Raw genomic sequence first — 12,888 nt, 5'->3', positions numbered from 1 at the left:
AGACATGTTATAACTCTTTTTTTTTTTTTTTTTGGTACCAGGGAACGAACTCGGGACCTTGCGCTTTCTAGCGGAACCACTGAGCTAAATCCCCGGCCTGTTACAACTGTCTTGATGACTCAATGGGGATAAACATGTATCACTGTAATAAGCACATTCATACAACATAGTAATTTATCAGCAACCTTTCCTTATTATCTTTTGAAAATAGTCAAATGATGGTACACACCTGTAATCTCAGTACTCGGGAGGCTGAGGCAAGAGAATCACTGCAAGTTCGAGGCCAGGCTGGACTATATAGAGAGTTCAAGGCCAGCCTGTCTCAAATAAAACAAAACAAAACACCCCCCAAAATACCCTGCTAAAATCTCTTTCACCTTTACATGATTTTGTAATCATGCAAAAAAAGCAAAGTCTTTAAAAAATGTTTAAAAACTTCCTAAAATATTGACTTTCAGTAAGCAAATTAGATTATATCAAAACTGATTATAATCATATCCGAAATCTCTGACATAAGGTCTAAACTATATTATTTAATGCTACATAAAATAGCTTTATAGGATACTTAATTACTCCTTCCCAATACAACTAGCAGCTATTATCATTGCTGTTCTTATTTAAAAAGTAAAATATTTACTATATTCTTTCACAAATCATGTGGTACACATAGTTCCATTCATAGAAAAATCAACTTTGATTACAAAAAATTTGCCTTTAGCTATCTGACTCCTAGACTGTTTAAGGATAAAAAGAAAATGCAATTTACAACTAAGATTTCTTTAGTCACAAATTACAGGGTTCTCCCCCATATTTGTGAAAGATCTCTCTCACACACATACACACCCTGCTGTAGAAAAGGAAAACTCCAGAAGGCAGCATAGGCAACCATCTGAGCTAATGAATCATCATTCTCTCTCCCACAGGAACTGCAGAACACTGCAGTGGCAAATAACACCATAGCCCACTTTTTTTCCCCTGCCATTTTGTAAGGTTAACTCCAAATTGCTACTGGTTAATGCACTACGTGCCTAATAATTTCATCATCCCAGCAATAATTGTTTTTATTACCAGAGCTTTGGATGATATGGATGTTGGGATAAAAAGATGAGAAAAGGTAAAAATACCAAGGGTCCAAGGCAATAATATTTCTTCACATATAAAATTCTGGTTCACTTTAATGGTAACAAAGTAATATTTAGGGGCTGGGGATTCAGCTCAATGGTTCCAGCGCCTGCCTCACAAGCGCAAGGTTCTGAGTTCGATCACCTGTACCAAAAAAAAAAAAAGTAGTATTTAACATGACACAAAAAAGTACATTCTATTTCATTAAAGATTATCTTTGGAAATCATATTTTTTAAAAGATGAAACCAGTAGATTACAATCAAATACTTATTTTTTTTATTAATTATACAAATGTATGAAATTCAGTGTGATAATTGGACATATATGGTGTATAAGCAAATCAGGGTAGTTAATTTTCCATCTACTTATCATCATACACAATTTAGCTTTGTAAAAAAAGGAATCCTAAATCTGCTTAATATTTTTATGCTTGGTCAAAATAATTAAGCTGAGTGAAAGGCAAACCAGAAAAAAAAATTATATTAACATAAAAATCTAAAGAGGCGAGCTAACCTATAGTGACAGGAAACAGATCTGGGGTGACTGTTTGAAGATGGGGTATGGAGAAGTGTAGAAGAAAGGGACTACATAGAGGCAAGAGGAAACTTCCTTTGAGGATAACGGTTATGTTCAACATGGATATATTGACTGCAGTGATGTTTTCATGGGGGCATACACACATACATCAAAACTTTCCAGTTATACTCTTAAAACACATGCAGTGTATCTCCCTTATACCTCAATAACAATAATTTTTTTTAAAACTACAACATATTGGCAGTATGAGTCTTTTAAGGCCATACTATTTACACAGAACACATATTTTTGTTTTTACTTGTCAACAACACAGAAAGGTCTACATGGCCTATGATATCTTGGTAAGAAAACCCTTTTTTTTTTTTGCGGTACTGGGGATTGAACTCAGGACCTTGTGCTTACAAGGCAGGCTGGGTGCCACTAAGCTAAATCCCCTGTCCTTGATAAGAAAATCTTTTAACCTTGGGAACAGGTAAGAGAACAGGTGGAAAGTTAACCAAACTGGTTTGTCTGTTATGAGTCTAGGTGATTCCTGATAAGCTGTGTGGATACCTTCCTGTCCTGCCAAGTTCAGTAAATCCTGGGAATTTCCAGTCCCTTCATAGCTCAGAAACATAGAAGTCAGATGCATACCTAGAGTATTTACTCTTCTGTATTTTCAGAATAGGGCTTAATGGCATGTTAGGTTACAGTATCTTGGGTAAAGATTTAGAAAAATCTTAACATATCCTGAACTTGTGTAGCATGAGGCATAAAAGGTTTTGTCTTCCAAGACTCAGGCTAAGCTCTGGTATTTTAGACATCAAAGTTGATACGGTTCAATGGCTCATTTGGAGAGTGGAGAGAGGGAGTTATTTCCTGTGTTTTACACTACTGTAAGAGAATTAGTTTACAATAAAAAATTGTTATTGGCAGTTTGATTATCTTCATTGATAGCTACTTCTCCAATTCTCCCTACCATCAACAGTGTCTTTGGAAGGATGAGATCATTTAAAAAACATATACACACACATACCTCACTGAACAATAGCAGGTATTATGAATCCACCTTCAAATTCAACAGATATACTAGGCTAAGACCTGAGCAGATTCTGTAGTTTTAAGTGTCTACTACTTTAGATCATATTGAAGAATTAGATGTCAATCCACTTTTTAAGATTCATTATAAGAAATAGTTCGTACTTTCTTGAAACGAATGAAATAAAAGACACTGAACAGAAATGTGTTACACTTAAAATAATTTGTCAATTTTGTAACTTATCTGAATAAAGCCTCTCACTGTCTAATTTTGCATTGCCTAACATTTAGACTCATGTGTGACTACAAAGCTGTTTTTGACAAGAAAGGATATAGTTGTTCTTTTTTTTTTTGATACTGGGGATCAAACTTAGGTCCTTCCGCTTGTGAGGCAGGAGGCGGCACCACTGAGCTAAATCCCTGCCCCAGGATTATATTTATTCTTATATTTAGCTATTGACCACACTCATGCTCATATTAGTTGGCAAAGCGGTTCCTCATTTATTTGAAATCTTACACAATTTTTTTGGTATATAAAGTCAACAACCTTCACAATTGCTAACACTTGTATTTTACTATTTCAATAATATGATGTGATAAAAATGTTTAAAAATCATTACAGTAAAAGAGACACTGCCATTAATCTGTCTCAAAACAGTCCCCTTCTTTGAACATATTTTCTCATCATTCTTGCCAGTTTCTGAAGCAGTTTTCTAAATCCTGTTTTGTGAGTGTCTTCATTTGTGCTGTCACGATCACCTGAATGTCCTGAAAGGATTCAAAGTTTACCTCCCATGGTCATTTTAACTTTAGGGAAGATCAGAAGTCGTATGGTGCCAGATTCCTTGAAGAGGGTAGATGAGGACACTAATTTTTTGAGCCTGCTTTTCTGATGGATGTGCTCAGCAGAAGCATTTATCTCATTTTTTAATCACACCTCATAAAGACACTCACAAAAGAGAACTTTCACAACTGCTTCTAGAAGTGCTTCAGAATGATGACATAAATGTGTTTGAAGCAAAGGGGAGTATTTTGATGTGGATTAATGGTAATATGTCTTTTACTATAAGAAACCTGGCCCCCACAAAATATTTAGGCATTCACTGTACTTTTTGATCAACCCACATACGTTCAAACTTTAATTTCATTGTATAAATCATATAAGAAGCATTTCAAGTTATATGTAGAATAAATGTTATTTAAAATACTAAGTTCAGGGCTGGGGATTTACCTCAGTGGTACCACGCCTGCCTGGCAAGCACAAGGTCCTGAGTTTGATCTTTGGTACCTTCCCCCCCAAAAATACTAAGTTCAGATGCCCTTACATTGACCCTGTAATACTGATTGTCTAGGACTGTACTCATACTATCATACGATAGAAGATCACACACAGTTCACGGGCGCTAGACATTTTAAAGGCATTCAGCTATTCAGTCTTCACTCAAACTAAATAGCAAATTACTAATGACAAAGCCGAACTTCTGCGTATCTCTAAACTGAAGAGGAACTTGGCAATAGCTACCAAAAGTCAAAATATTCCCTGATCCAGGTATTTCAGTTTTAGGAATTTACTGTGTGTGTACAAAATGTTCTAATAAAAAAATATTCACTATATACTATTTTTTTTTCCATGCAAAAGACTGGCATGTCCACTAATATGGAGACTAGTAATAACATGTGGTGTGGTAAGGGAGGCTATATGCTTGATAGTATTAAGACAGAAACTTCTAGAAACAGACTACCTGGATTCACATCCTGAGTCTTACCACTTACCAGCTGTATTACATTTTTGGACATTTAACCACCCCTAACATTCCTCAAAAATATTATGTTATCCTGCCAGGGATTTAGCTCAGTGGTGCCATGCCTGCCTTGCAAGCACAAGGTCCTAAGTTCCATCCCCGGTACCAGAAAAAAAAAATTATGTTATACTAAAAATAGTTAACTATTTTATCAGATTGTAGTGAGGCTTCCATGAATAAATAAAACAAAGTATTAAGAAAAGTACCTGGATAACCAATAAGCTTTCAATATATTTTCCCTATGACCATGATTCATTAGGACAAATGGATACTTAAATATCACTAAAAAAGAATGAGGTAGCTTTAACCGTATCAATGTGGAGACCTCTAAGATAACACTGCAAAATGAAAAATGAAAGGTCCAGAACAGCAGAAAGAGGTGCTACTGTTTGTGGACAAATACATGGAAAGAAAAGAACAAAATGGGGACAGTAGAAAAACAGAAATGTCTCAATACAGTATGTAATTTTTATCATATTTTTATTTGTACTATCCATTCAACTTAAAGTAATTCCCCGGAAATCACACCACTGGGAATTGGAAACTCCACAGTGGCTGGTGCCAGTATCTGTGACTTTAACCTCCTGATTGTGACCTCTTAATGCGCTCTAAAACTACTTTTTATTATTACAGTATATGTATCCTGTGTGAGTTCAAAAGGAGTTTGTACAGTATTCGATTAAGAACATACACATAATTAATAACATGAAATTGGTAATGAAATGGGGAAACAAATAGCCACATGAGAAACACAACTACTTTATGTGACAAACTCAGTTTAAAGCATCTGTCATTTTTATTCTGGCTTTGAATGATGTATTAACTTCAGGTTCCTCTAATAGGACTGAAATTAAGTATTACATAATTATAACTAAATTTTGCTTTGTTAAAGAAATTCTAACTTGAAGTTTTTATAAGGAATGTTAATCTTGTAGTCTAGTTTCTTTATTCACCAAAACCGAAATGTGGACTTTATGATTTTGTCATATGAGTTGTTAGGTGACAGATACTGTACTTGTACAATTAAGAAAAAAGCATTTAATAGCCACACCAAAAATAAAATGTCAATTTGTAACCTTATCTGATTAATATCTATCATTTTCATGGCATGCACAAACATGTAGTTTTAAGTGCATATGTTATTATAGAACTCTCTTTCCCTTCCCTTCTATTTCTCTCTCCTTTTCTGGTTATTTCTTCCTTTCAATGTAGATTACCCGACACAAAACTTACAGTGCTTTTCAGACAGTTTTATAAAAATGGAATCTCATTATATGTTTCTCTATGGTTTGCCTTTATCACTTAAGATACATGATAGAAATCCTTTCATATGGTATTAGGAAATCCTTCTGAATTGCCATTATAGATAGAGTCAACTCCTACAACATTCCATAATATGACTGTGCTACAATTTACATAATACTCTTATTAACAGGCACTCCCCTTGTTCCCAGGTTTTGGTGCTTACCAACATTACAGCAATCACCATTCATACATTTATTGGTCCGTCCTTTCTTTCCTTCCTTCCTTCCTTCCTTCCTTCCTTCCTTTCTTTCTTTCTTTCTTTATTGAGATGGTCTTACTATGTATATAGTTCAGGCTGGACCTGAACTCACTTTGTAGCCCAGGCTGGCCTGAGACTTGCGGTAATCCTCCTGCTTCAGTCTCCCAAGTACTGGGATTATAAGTGTGCACTGCCAGACCTGGCTATTGGTGTTTTCTAAGAAAAAGATTCCATACAGTGAGATTGAGTGAAGGAAGAATGAATGTATTTTCAATATTAACACACATTATCTAATTGTCAACTAAAAAAACCAAAAAACTGTAACAATTCATACCTCCATTAGCATTTTACAAGAAAATCTTTCTTCACACACCCCTGCCAGCAATAGGTTTACCACTTAATTTCTTCCAGATATATAATACTTATTGTTAATATACTGATTACTACATAAGGGTATATTTTTCATGCTTGTTGAATGTCAGATTTTTTTTTCTCCTAGGAAGTTCTGGTTACATGCGTTATCTGTTTATATGAAGTATTTTTAAATTTGTAAGAGTTTTTACAAATGTTAACTCCTCATTCCATATATGTATTTTAAACATTTTTTCAATCCTTTGCCCTTATTTTTACCATTAAAGAATTATTTTCTGTGTAATCTCATATGTCTATATATACTTTTATGACCTTTAGGTTTTCCATTTTGGTTTAGATTATATGTGTAAAGAAAATTTAGGAGAATAATATTTAATATTTGATTGCTTACATTTATGCATTCCTTTAATCAATCTGAAATAGGTTTTTACATATATTGCAAAGTAATGACTCAATTTATTCTCTTCTAGATGGATAAATTGAATCAGTTGTATTTACTATATACCGTATGTGTGTCCCTTTTTCCCACTGTACTGAATACCACTTCATCATACAGTAAATCCCCTTAAATGCTGTTGCACCTAATGCTTAATGCTAACAGCAATTAATGCTGTTGCACTTATATACATAAGCCTAAAAATATAACTACACCTAAAAAATTAACTTATATAGTTGTGTTAAAATGATTCACTTAAAATATTCAAGTAATAAGATGAAAGAATAATCTCAATGTCTTAATTTTCCATACCAATATAATTTTTTTTGCAAATTCTATAGATTAAACTGAAATACAGATGGCATAATACATTCTGAATTTTTAATATTCAAATCTAGAGATATTTATTTACTCTGATGCATCTTCTTCCAACTTTTCCACTGTATAATCACAACTACATACATGCCTTTTCTTCAAATTTTACAGGTATTTTCCAATTTAGTCTTCTCCATTTTACCTTTTTTTTTGAAAATTAAACTAAAAAATAACTAAAACAAAACTTAACAACTGGCTGCTTTTCATTGCTAAAACCACCTGGAACTATTCTGCATCATATTATGCATGACTCATTTTATTTCCAATGAAATGAGCTTTAATTATTTTTCAGAAACAATATTGAATGATGTAGGCCTAATTTTTAAAAAGGTTTATCATCAGAAGAATAATAGTTCCTAGAGATAGCATTAAGATTCAAAAGTGGGGGCTGGGGATTTAGTTCAGTGGTTCCGCTACCTGCCTTGCAAGTGCAAGGTCCCGAGTTCGATTCCTGGTACTAGAAAAAAAAATTCAAAAGTGAAATTTTAAAAGGTTAGTCACGGTATCAATAATAATGGCAAAAAAGCGTAGGCTATAAGAATTTAAAACATGGGATATAAGAATTCAAATCTGAAAATATTTAGGATATATCAATTTTTTAAAATGGGCTAATCACAGTTGAGAAATGGAACAGAACTAACTACAAAGAAAAAGATGGCTTTTCACATAAATTAGATTTTATTTCCAGAAGCACTTAGTTTTAAAAATTTTAGGTAAAAGCTGGGCGTAGTGGCACAGGCCTGTAATCCCACCACTCAAGAGGCTGAGGTAGGAGGATCTCTGCAAATTCAAGGCCAGCCTGGACTACACAGTGAATTCAGGGCCAGCCTGAACTACAAAGACCATCTCAAACAAACAAACAAACAAAAAATTTAGGTTAAAAAACAAAGATCTGTTACTATGAAGATATACTTCCATTTCGGCTGTCTCTGTACACACACATACATTTACTATATATACTGTATACATACTATATATTAAAGAAAATAATATGAACCATATTCTTTTCATTTCATGATAGAAAAAAAGAGAACAGCAAAACTTTAAAATTCTCTACAGAAATTAACTAGAAAACATTCTAATTTATTCATAAACTTATTTAAAAATGAGTTCATTCATAATTATATTTCATTTATTACAATAGAAAATTGACATTAAAGACTAATTGATATTCAATAATCTCTTAAAATCTTTCCTTAAACAAATGAGTAATAATTTTTAAGATTAAAGTGAAACACAAGATCATAGCCATACTTATTGTTTAATTTACTAATATTTTCCATTGCAAAACCACTAATCCTTCTGAGTCATCAATTTAAGAAGAAATTTCACTATATGCTTCCACTCCTCCCTACATTCCTTTGTCTATTGCATATGAGGACAAAAATAAGATATGAAAAACAAGTTTCTTTAAAACCAAAATTTTTAAACTTTGCATTAACTCAAAAGACCCTGCTCTAAAGTCTGTAAATTTCTAATATATTTCTATCATCCACTGTAGGAATACAAATTTAGAAATAGAACTGCCTCCTTAAACTGACTCCACATATTAATGATCACAAGCTTTGGAAAAGCTTTAGAAAATACTAAATCATCGCATTTATCAAGATAAGGGATTTTATGTTGCTATTTGTCAGTGCCTATGAATAAATCTATTCTGGCATCTTTGTTAGAAGCAGGCCCTGTAGCTGTAGTCCTAGCTACTCAGAGGCTGAGGCAGAAGAATCATTTGAGCCCAGGAGTTCAAAGGCAGCCTGGGCAACATAGATTCGGTCTCAAAAAAAAGAAAAGAAACCTTTGCTAGAAGTATTTACCTTCCTGCTCCATTCCTCCCACCCCATAATGGCCTGATTTCTCCATACCTAAAATCTGTTGCTCAAAAAGAGGCACTAGACAATTCTGCAGTTTATCTTAAGTCTCCTTTAGAAGTTCACTATATTAAAATCAAAGCAGATGTCAGTAAGTTAATAGTAAAAAATTTTACGAAGTATATACTAGACAATGTACATTCATGATATAATTTAACAGCACCTTTGAGACAAACTAAAACAAGAAGAAATTTAATCTTATTTAAGTAAAGTATCCAGCATCGTACAGTTAATAACAGGGAGGGCTAGAACCTAAACCTAGTTTTTTATGATTGGGGAGTCTATTCATGTAGTCTGGACTATCCTGCTTTATATTCACTTTCCATTTAGTTTTTAAAATACTTTCAAATAAGGTATCCGGTTTCTCCTCATTGAAACTCACAATATCCTTGAGAGGAAGGTTTATAAGTGTCAAACCCCTACCACTCAGCTTTAAAGGCATGTAATAAGGTAGCAGAGCTGAATGAAGATCCTTTGACTGTGGGGTGTAGTAATATATCTATAATCCTAGCAATTACTTGGGAGGCTAAGGCAGGAGGATTGCAAATTCCAGTTCAGCTTAGGCAACTTAGTGAAACCTTGCCTCAAAATAAAATTTTTTTAAAAGAGCAGGGACATAGCCCAGCAGTAGCTTGCCTAGCATGTGCAAGACTGGGGTTCAAGCCTCAGAATAACACCCCCCCCAAAAAAATATCAGGGGACTTTTAGTCTAGCAACATGCTACTTGTGGCTTATGCAGTCACTTTTTTTTTCAGTACAACTCATTCCTCTTCCTTTCCCTGTCATATCTGGATGACTACCATACCCATCAGTGAACATACATGTGGTAAAGGGTAAGTTGGTCACTGCACATGAGGTTTATATCTACTGACTCTGATTTGGAAAATTACTGACTTTTTTTTAAAAAAGCTAATACTTAGTGGACAACCTTGGAGCTATGATCTACAAGAGCTAAAGTGGTTTAATCTTGTTTGATTGTTCAACATTCACTCAATAAACAATTTACTGAGTATCTATCAGATACGTCAGCATTCTTGCACAGAAGACACAATAGCTCCTTGGACTCCTAGGAGCTTTACAGTTTACTGAGAAACAGTCTAGCAAACAGTGGCTCTAACCATGGGGGAAAGAAGCATCCTTGGAGGTACTGATAATGATAATCTACAAAGGCAGTGAAAACAAGACCTCAGAGTAAGTTGTTTAATGGGAGACTATAGCACAATTCGCCAAATGTTAAGATTTCTACATTAACACTCATAGATCATTAACACTGATTGAGCTCATGGTGACAATCTCCTCATATCTTTTGGAAAATTAACTTTTCAATATAACTTTAAACATATGTCATTTTTGGTGGGCAAATATTTATTTGTTAGACTATTAAAAAAACCTGATAGAGCTAGTTTCATAAATGTCTTCCAAGCTTCAAGTCACTGTGTATATATACATGAACGGTGTACGTTGAAGCTCTCTTTTTATATCCAACATCTGCAGCAATTCAGTTACCATTCCTGCTGCTAATCTTCCAGACTTCATCAGTGGTCTAAGTAACTGCTTTAAGTTCCCTAAAATTGGAAAAACTGTGAAGTAAAACTGCAGACTCATTCAACCTCTTTCATATTAACATTTTCCTCTCCAGTACTCAATACTTTTTAGCTGGTTTTCTCTTGTCCATTTTGGTGCACCTGGACAGAACTGGCTTGGACTTCCAGAACACTAAAGTGATTGTCCCTATTTGATGGAATGTCACCCGGGCAAGGAAGCAACATTTCTTATTTTTTTCTTTCCTCTCAGGAGAACCTTACTCTGGAGAAAAGTAATGGATAAAACTATAGTACTGTACTTATATCTGTAACAGGCCTAGCTACATAGACCTATCAATAAATTAGTGCCATTGTCCAGTATGGGTCATAAATACAAAATGTTAAAATTGTAAATCCATGAAAGACAATAGTGATCTTCTTTATTACTTGGGCATAACAAGACCAAGGTTATGTTTTCTAGTAAGGAGTATCAAAAGGCCAATTTTTCTATTTTGTTATATTGCTTCTATCCTAGAGTTCTGATTTTGAGCTCATCTTAACAGTGAGACCCGTTTATTGTAGAGAATTTGAAAGATACAAAAAAGTCAGTCTCATCCACTGCTGAAAGATAATAGTTCCATATTCATTTTTTCAGCTGACTTTTTAGTAGATTCCTCAATTTTACGGCTAGAAAACTACAAGGTTTAACTGAGAACATGATTTTTCATATTAAGAAAATGTGTAATTTAAATTTTAAAAATCAAATTTCTATTTAAAAGAAACAACTCTGTAAGTTGGCATATTAAGTTTACCCCCAAACTAAAATACATTCTTTCCTAAAGTACAATGTTTGGGGTCAAAACATTGTCTACACCATTACATATAAAATGGGAGTACACTGGGTTGAGCAAAAACCTAGGCAAAACAATTTCTATATTTTCACAAAATACTATGCACCAAAATCAGAAGAGGTCACCTAGTTTTACATAGGGAGAAAGCAAAGGAGGACTATAACTGCTACTTAACATAAATTTACCAGAAAGCTGGTCAAGAAACTGACTAGGAATTTAGCAGGATTTTAGGAAGGAATGACAAAGAGGAGAAGACGCAAGGCAGAAAACATGAAGTCAGAAATATCCTGACTTAACTCTTCTTGCCTTCCAAGTCATGATCAAACAGATTTGGTTGAATTATACGTCCAGTCTAATCAGTTTCCCAAGAGTCATTTCCCTTTCAGAAAAACCTGGCCACTCTTCCATAAGCTAGCCTGGGCCTCCTGCACATCACGACACAGGCAACAGCATCTTTCAGTGCTCCCCCATTCAATCGAGACTGTCGCATTAACAACACCGTTTTGAAGACAGTACATTTTTATTTCTTCGACTATCTTTTCTCCTGGAGAAAATGGTAAAAGTCCTGCTTCCTAGTACCACCCGAAGCATGTGAAAATCCACAGAACTTCTCTCGTCAGATAAAATCCTTAGAATTACTGAGAAAGCACATTTGGAAGGAAGCTTTCCAGTGACTGCGGTGAGGGCTGTATCAGTGACATTCCCTCCCAAGCCTATCTCACTGGAGATGCCTCTGCTTCCAGGGATTTTCCTACCCTCATTCGGGTAAGGGCCTTAGCCAAAGAACGAGCTTTGGGGAATGAGACTTGGGGGCTGCTGCAGACTCCAAGGAATGGCTGAAGTACTCCTACCAGGTGGAGCCCCAAAGACTTCAGTAGGGAACCATAATGGCCGCACTCACTCTCAACCTCGGGAAAGGTGGTCCTCTCAACTCCTAGGCACAAGGGCGACCACAGGAGGGATCGGGGGTCAGGAGATCTGGAGAAATGAGCGCCTGGCCAGTGTAGGGTGACAGCAACGAGGAAGCCCCAAGCAGTGAAAGCCGCCATTCACACTCTCCCTTCTTTACAGCCTCCACCCCTTCTACTACCCCAGTCAGTCACAAGGTGGCCGCTCACCTGCTGAGACTGGAAAAGCAGACACTTCCGACCGCCGACCCGGAGGCTCTGTCACTGTGGGAGGGGATGTCTTCAACTGCAGGGGGGGCGGGTCCAGCTAGACACGTGACCTCGAGCTCCGCCCTGTCTCCCCCATCCTGGCTCGCGGCGTCTCACGGACTTGAACCTTAGCGGATCGCTTGAATATTAATGTATTTGGGATTAAAGGAAAAAATAAACATACATTTTTACAAAGACTGTTGTGAGATGCAGTGCAGAAAGCGAGGATGGCAAGGGTTAAAGAGCATCGCTAAGGAAGTGACGTTCAAGCCATAATCTAGGGACCGGAAATGGCAGAGTTCGGTATTTCTGGGCCCCGCCGG

General features: G+C 35.5%; 1 protein-coding gene across 4 annotated transcripts in view; it reads right to left on the bottom strand.

Moving 5' to 3' along the window:
• Atp6v1a (ATPase H+ transporting V1 subunit A) overlaps positions 1 to 12,805 on the bottom strand; it is a 51,317-nt gene extending 38,512 nt beyond the window's left edge. For 2 of the 4 annotated variants that reach the window (XR_015452825.1, XM_087215731.1), the window contains exon 1: positions 12,527 to 12,805. The gene's annotated coding sequence lies outside the window, so the exon portion shown is untranslated. Of the gene's footprint in view, positions 1 to 229; positions 1,267 to 12,309; positions 12,494 to 12,526 lie in introns of those variants that run through there. The other 2 variants (XM_087215728.1, XM_087215726.1) reach the window with 2 other exon arrangements.
• Between the last annotated feature and the right edge of the window lie 83 nt (positions 12,806 to 12,888).

Source organism: Heterocephalus glaber, unplaced genomic scaffold (genome assembly GCF_053883595.1).
Source record: "Heterocephalus glaber isolate CG9 unplaced genomic scaffold, H.glaber_assembly_v1.0 deba00000122, whole genome shotgun sequence".
Taxonomy (NCBI): Eukaryota; Metazoa; Chordata; class Mammalia; order Rodentia; family Bathyergidae; genus Heterocephalus; species Heterocephalus glaber.
This window is presented reverse-complemented; position numbering and strand designations above follow the sequence as displayed.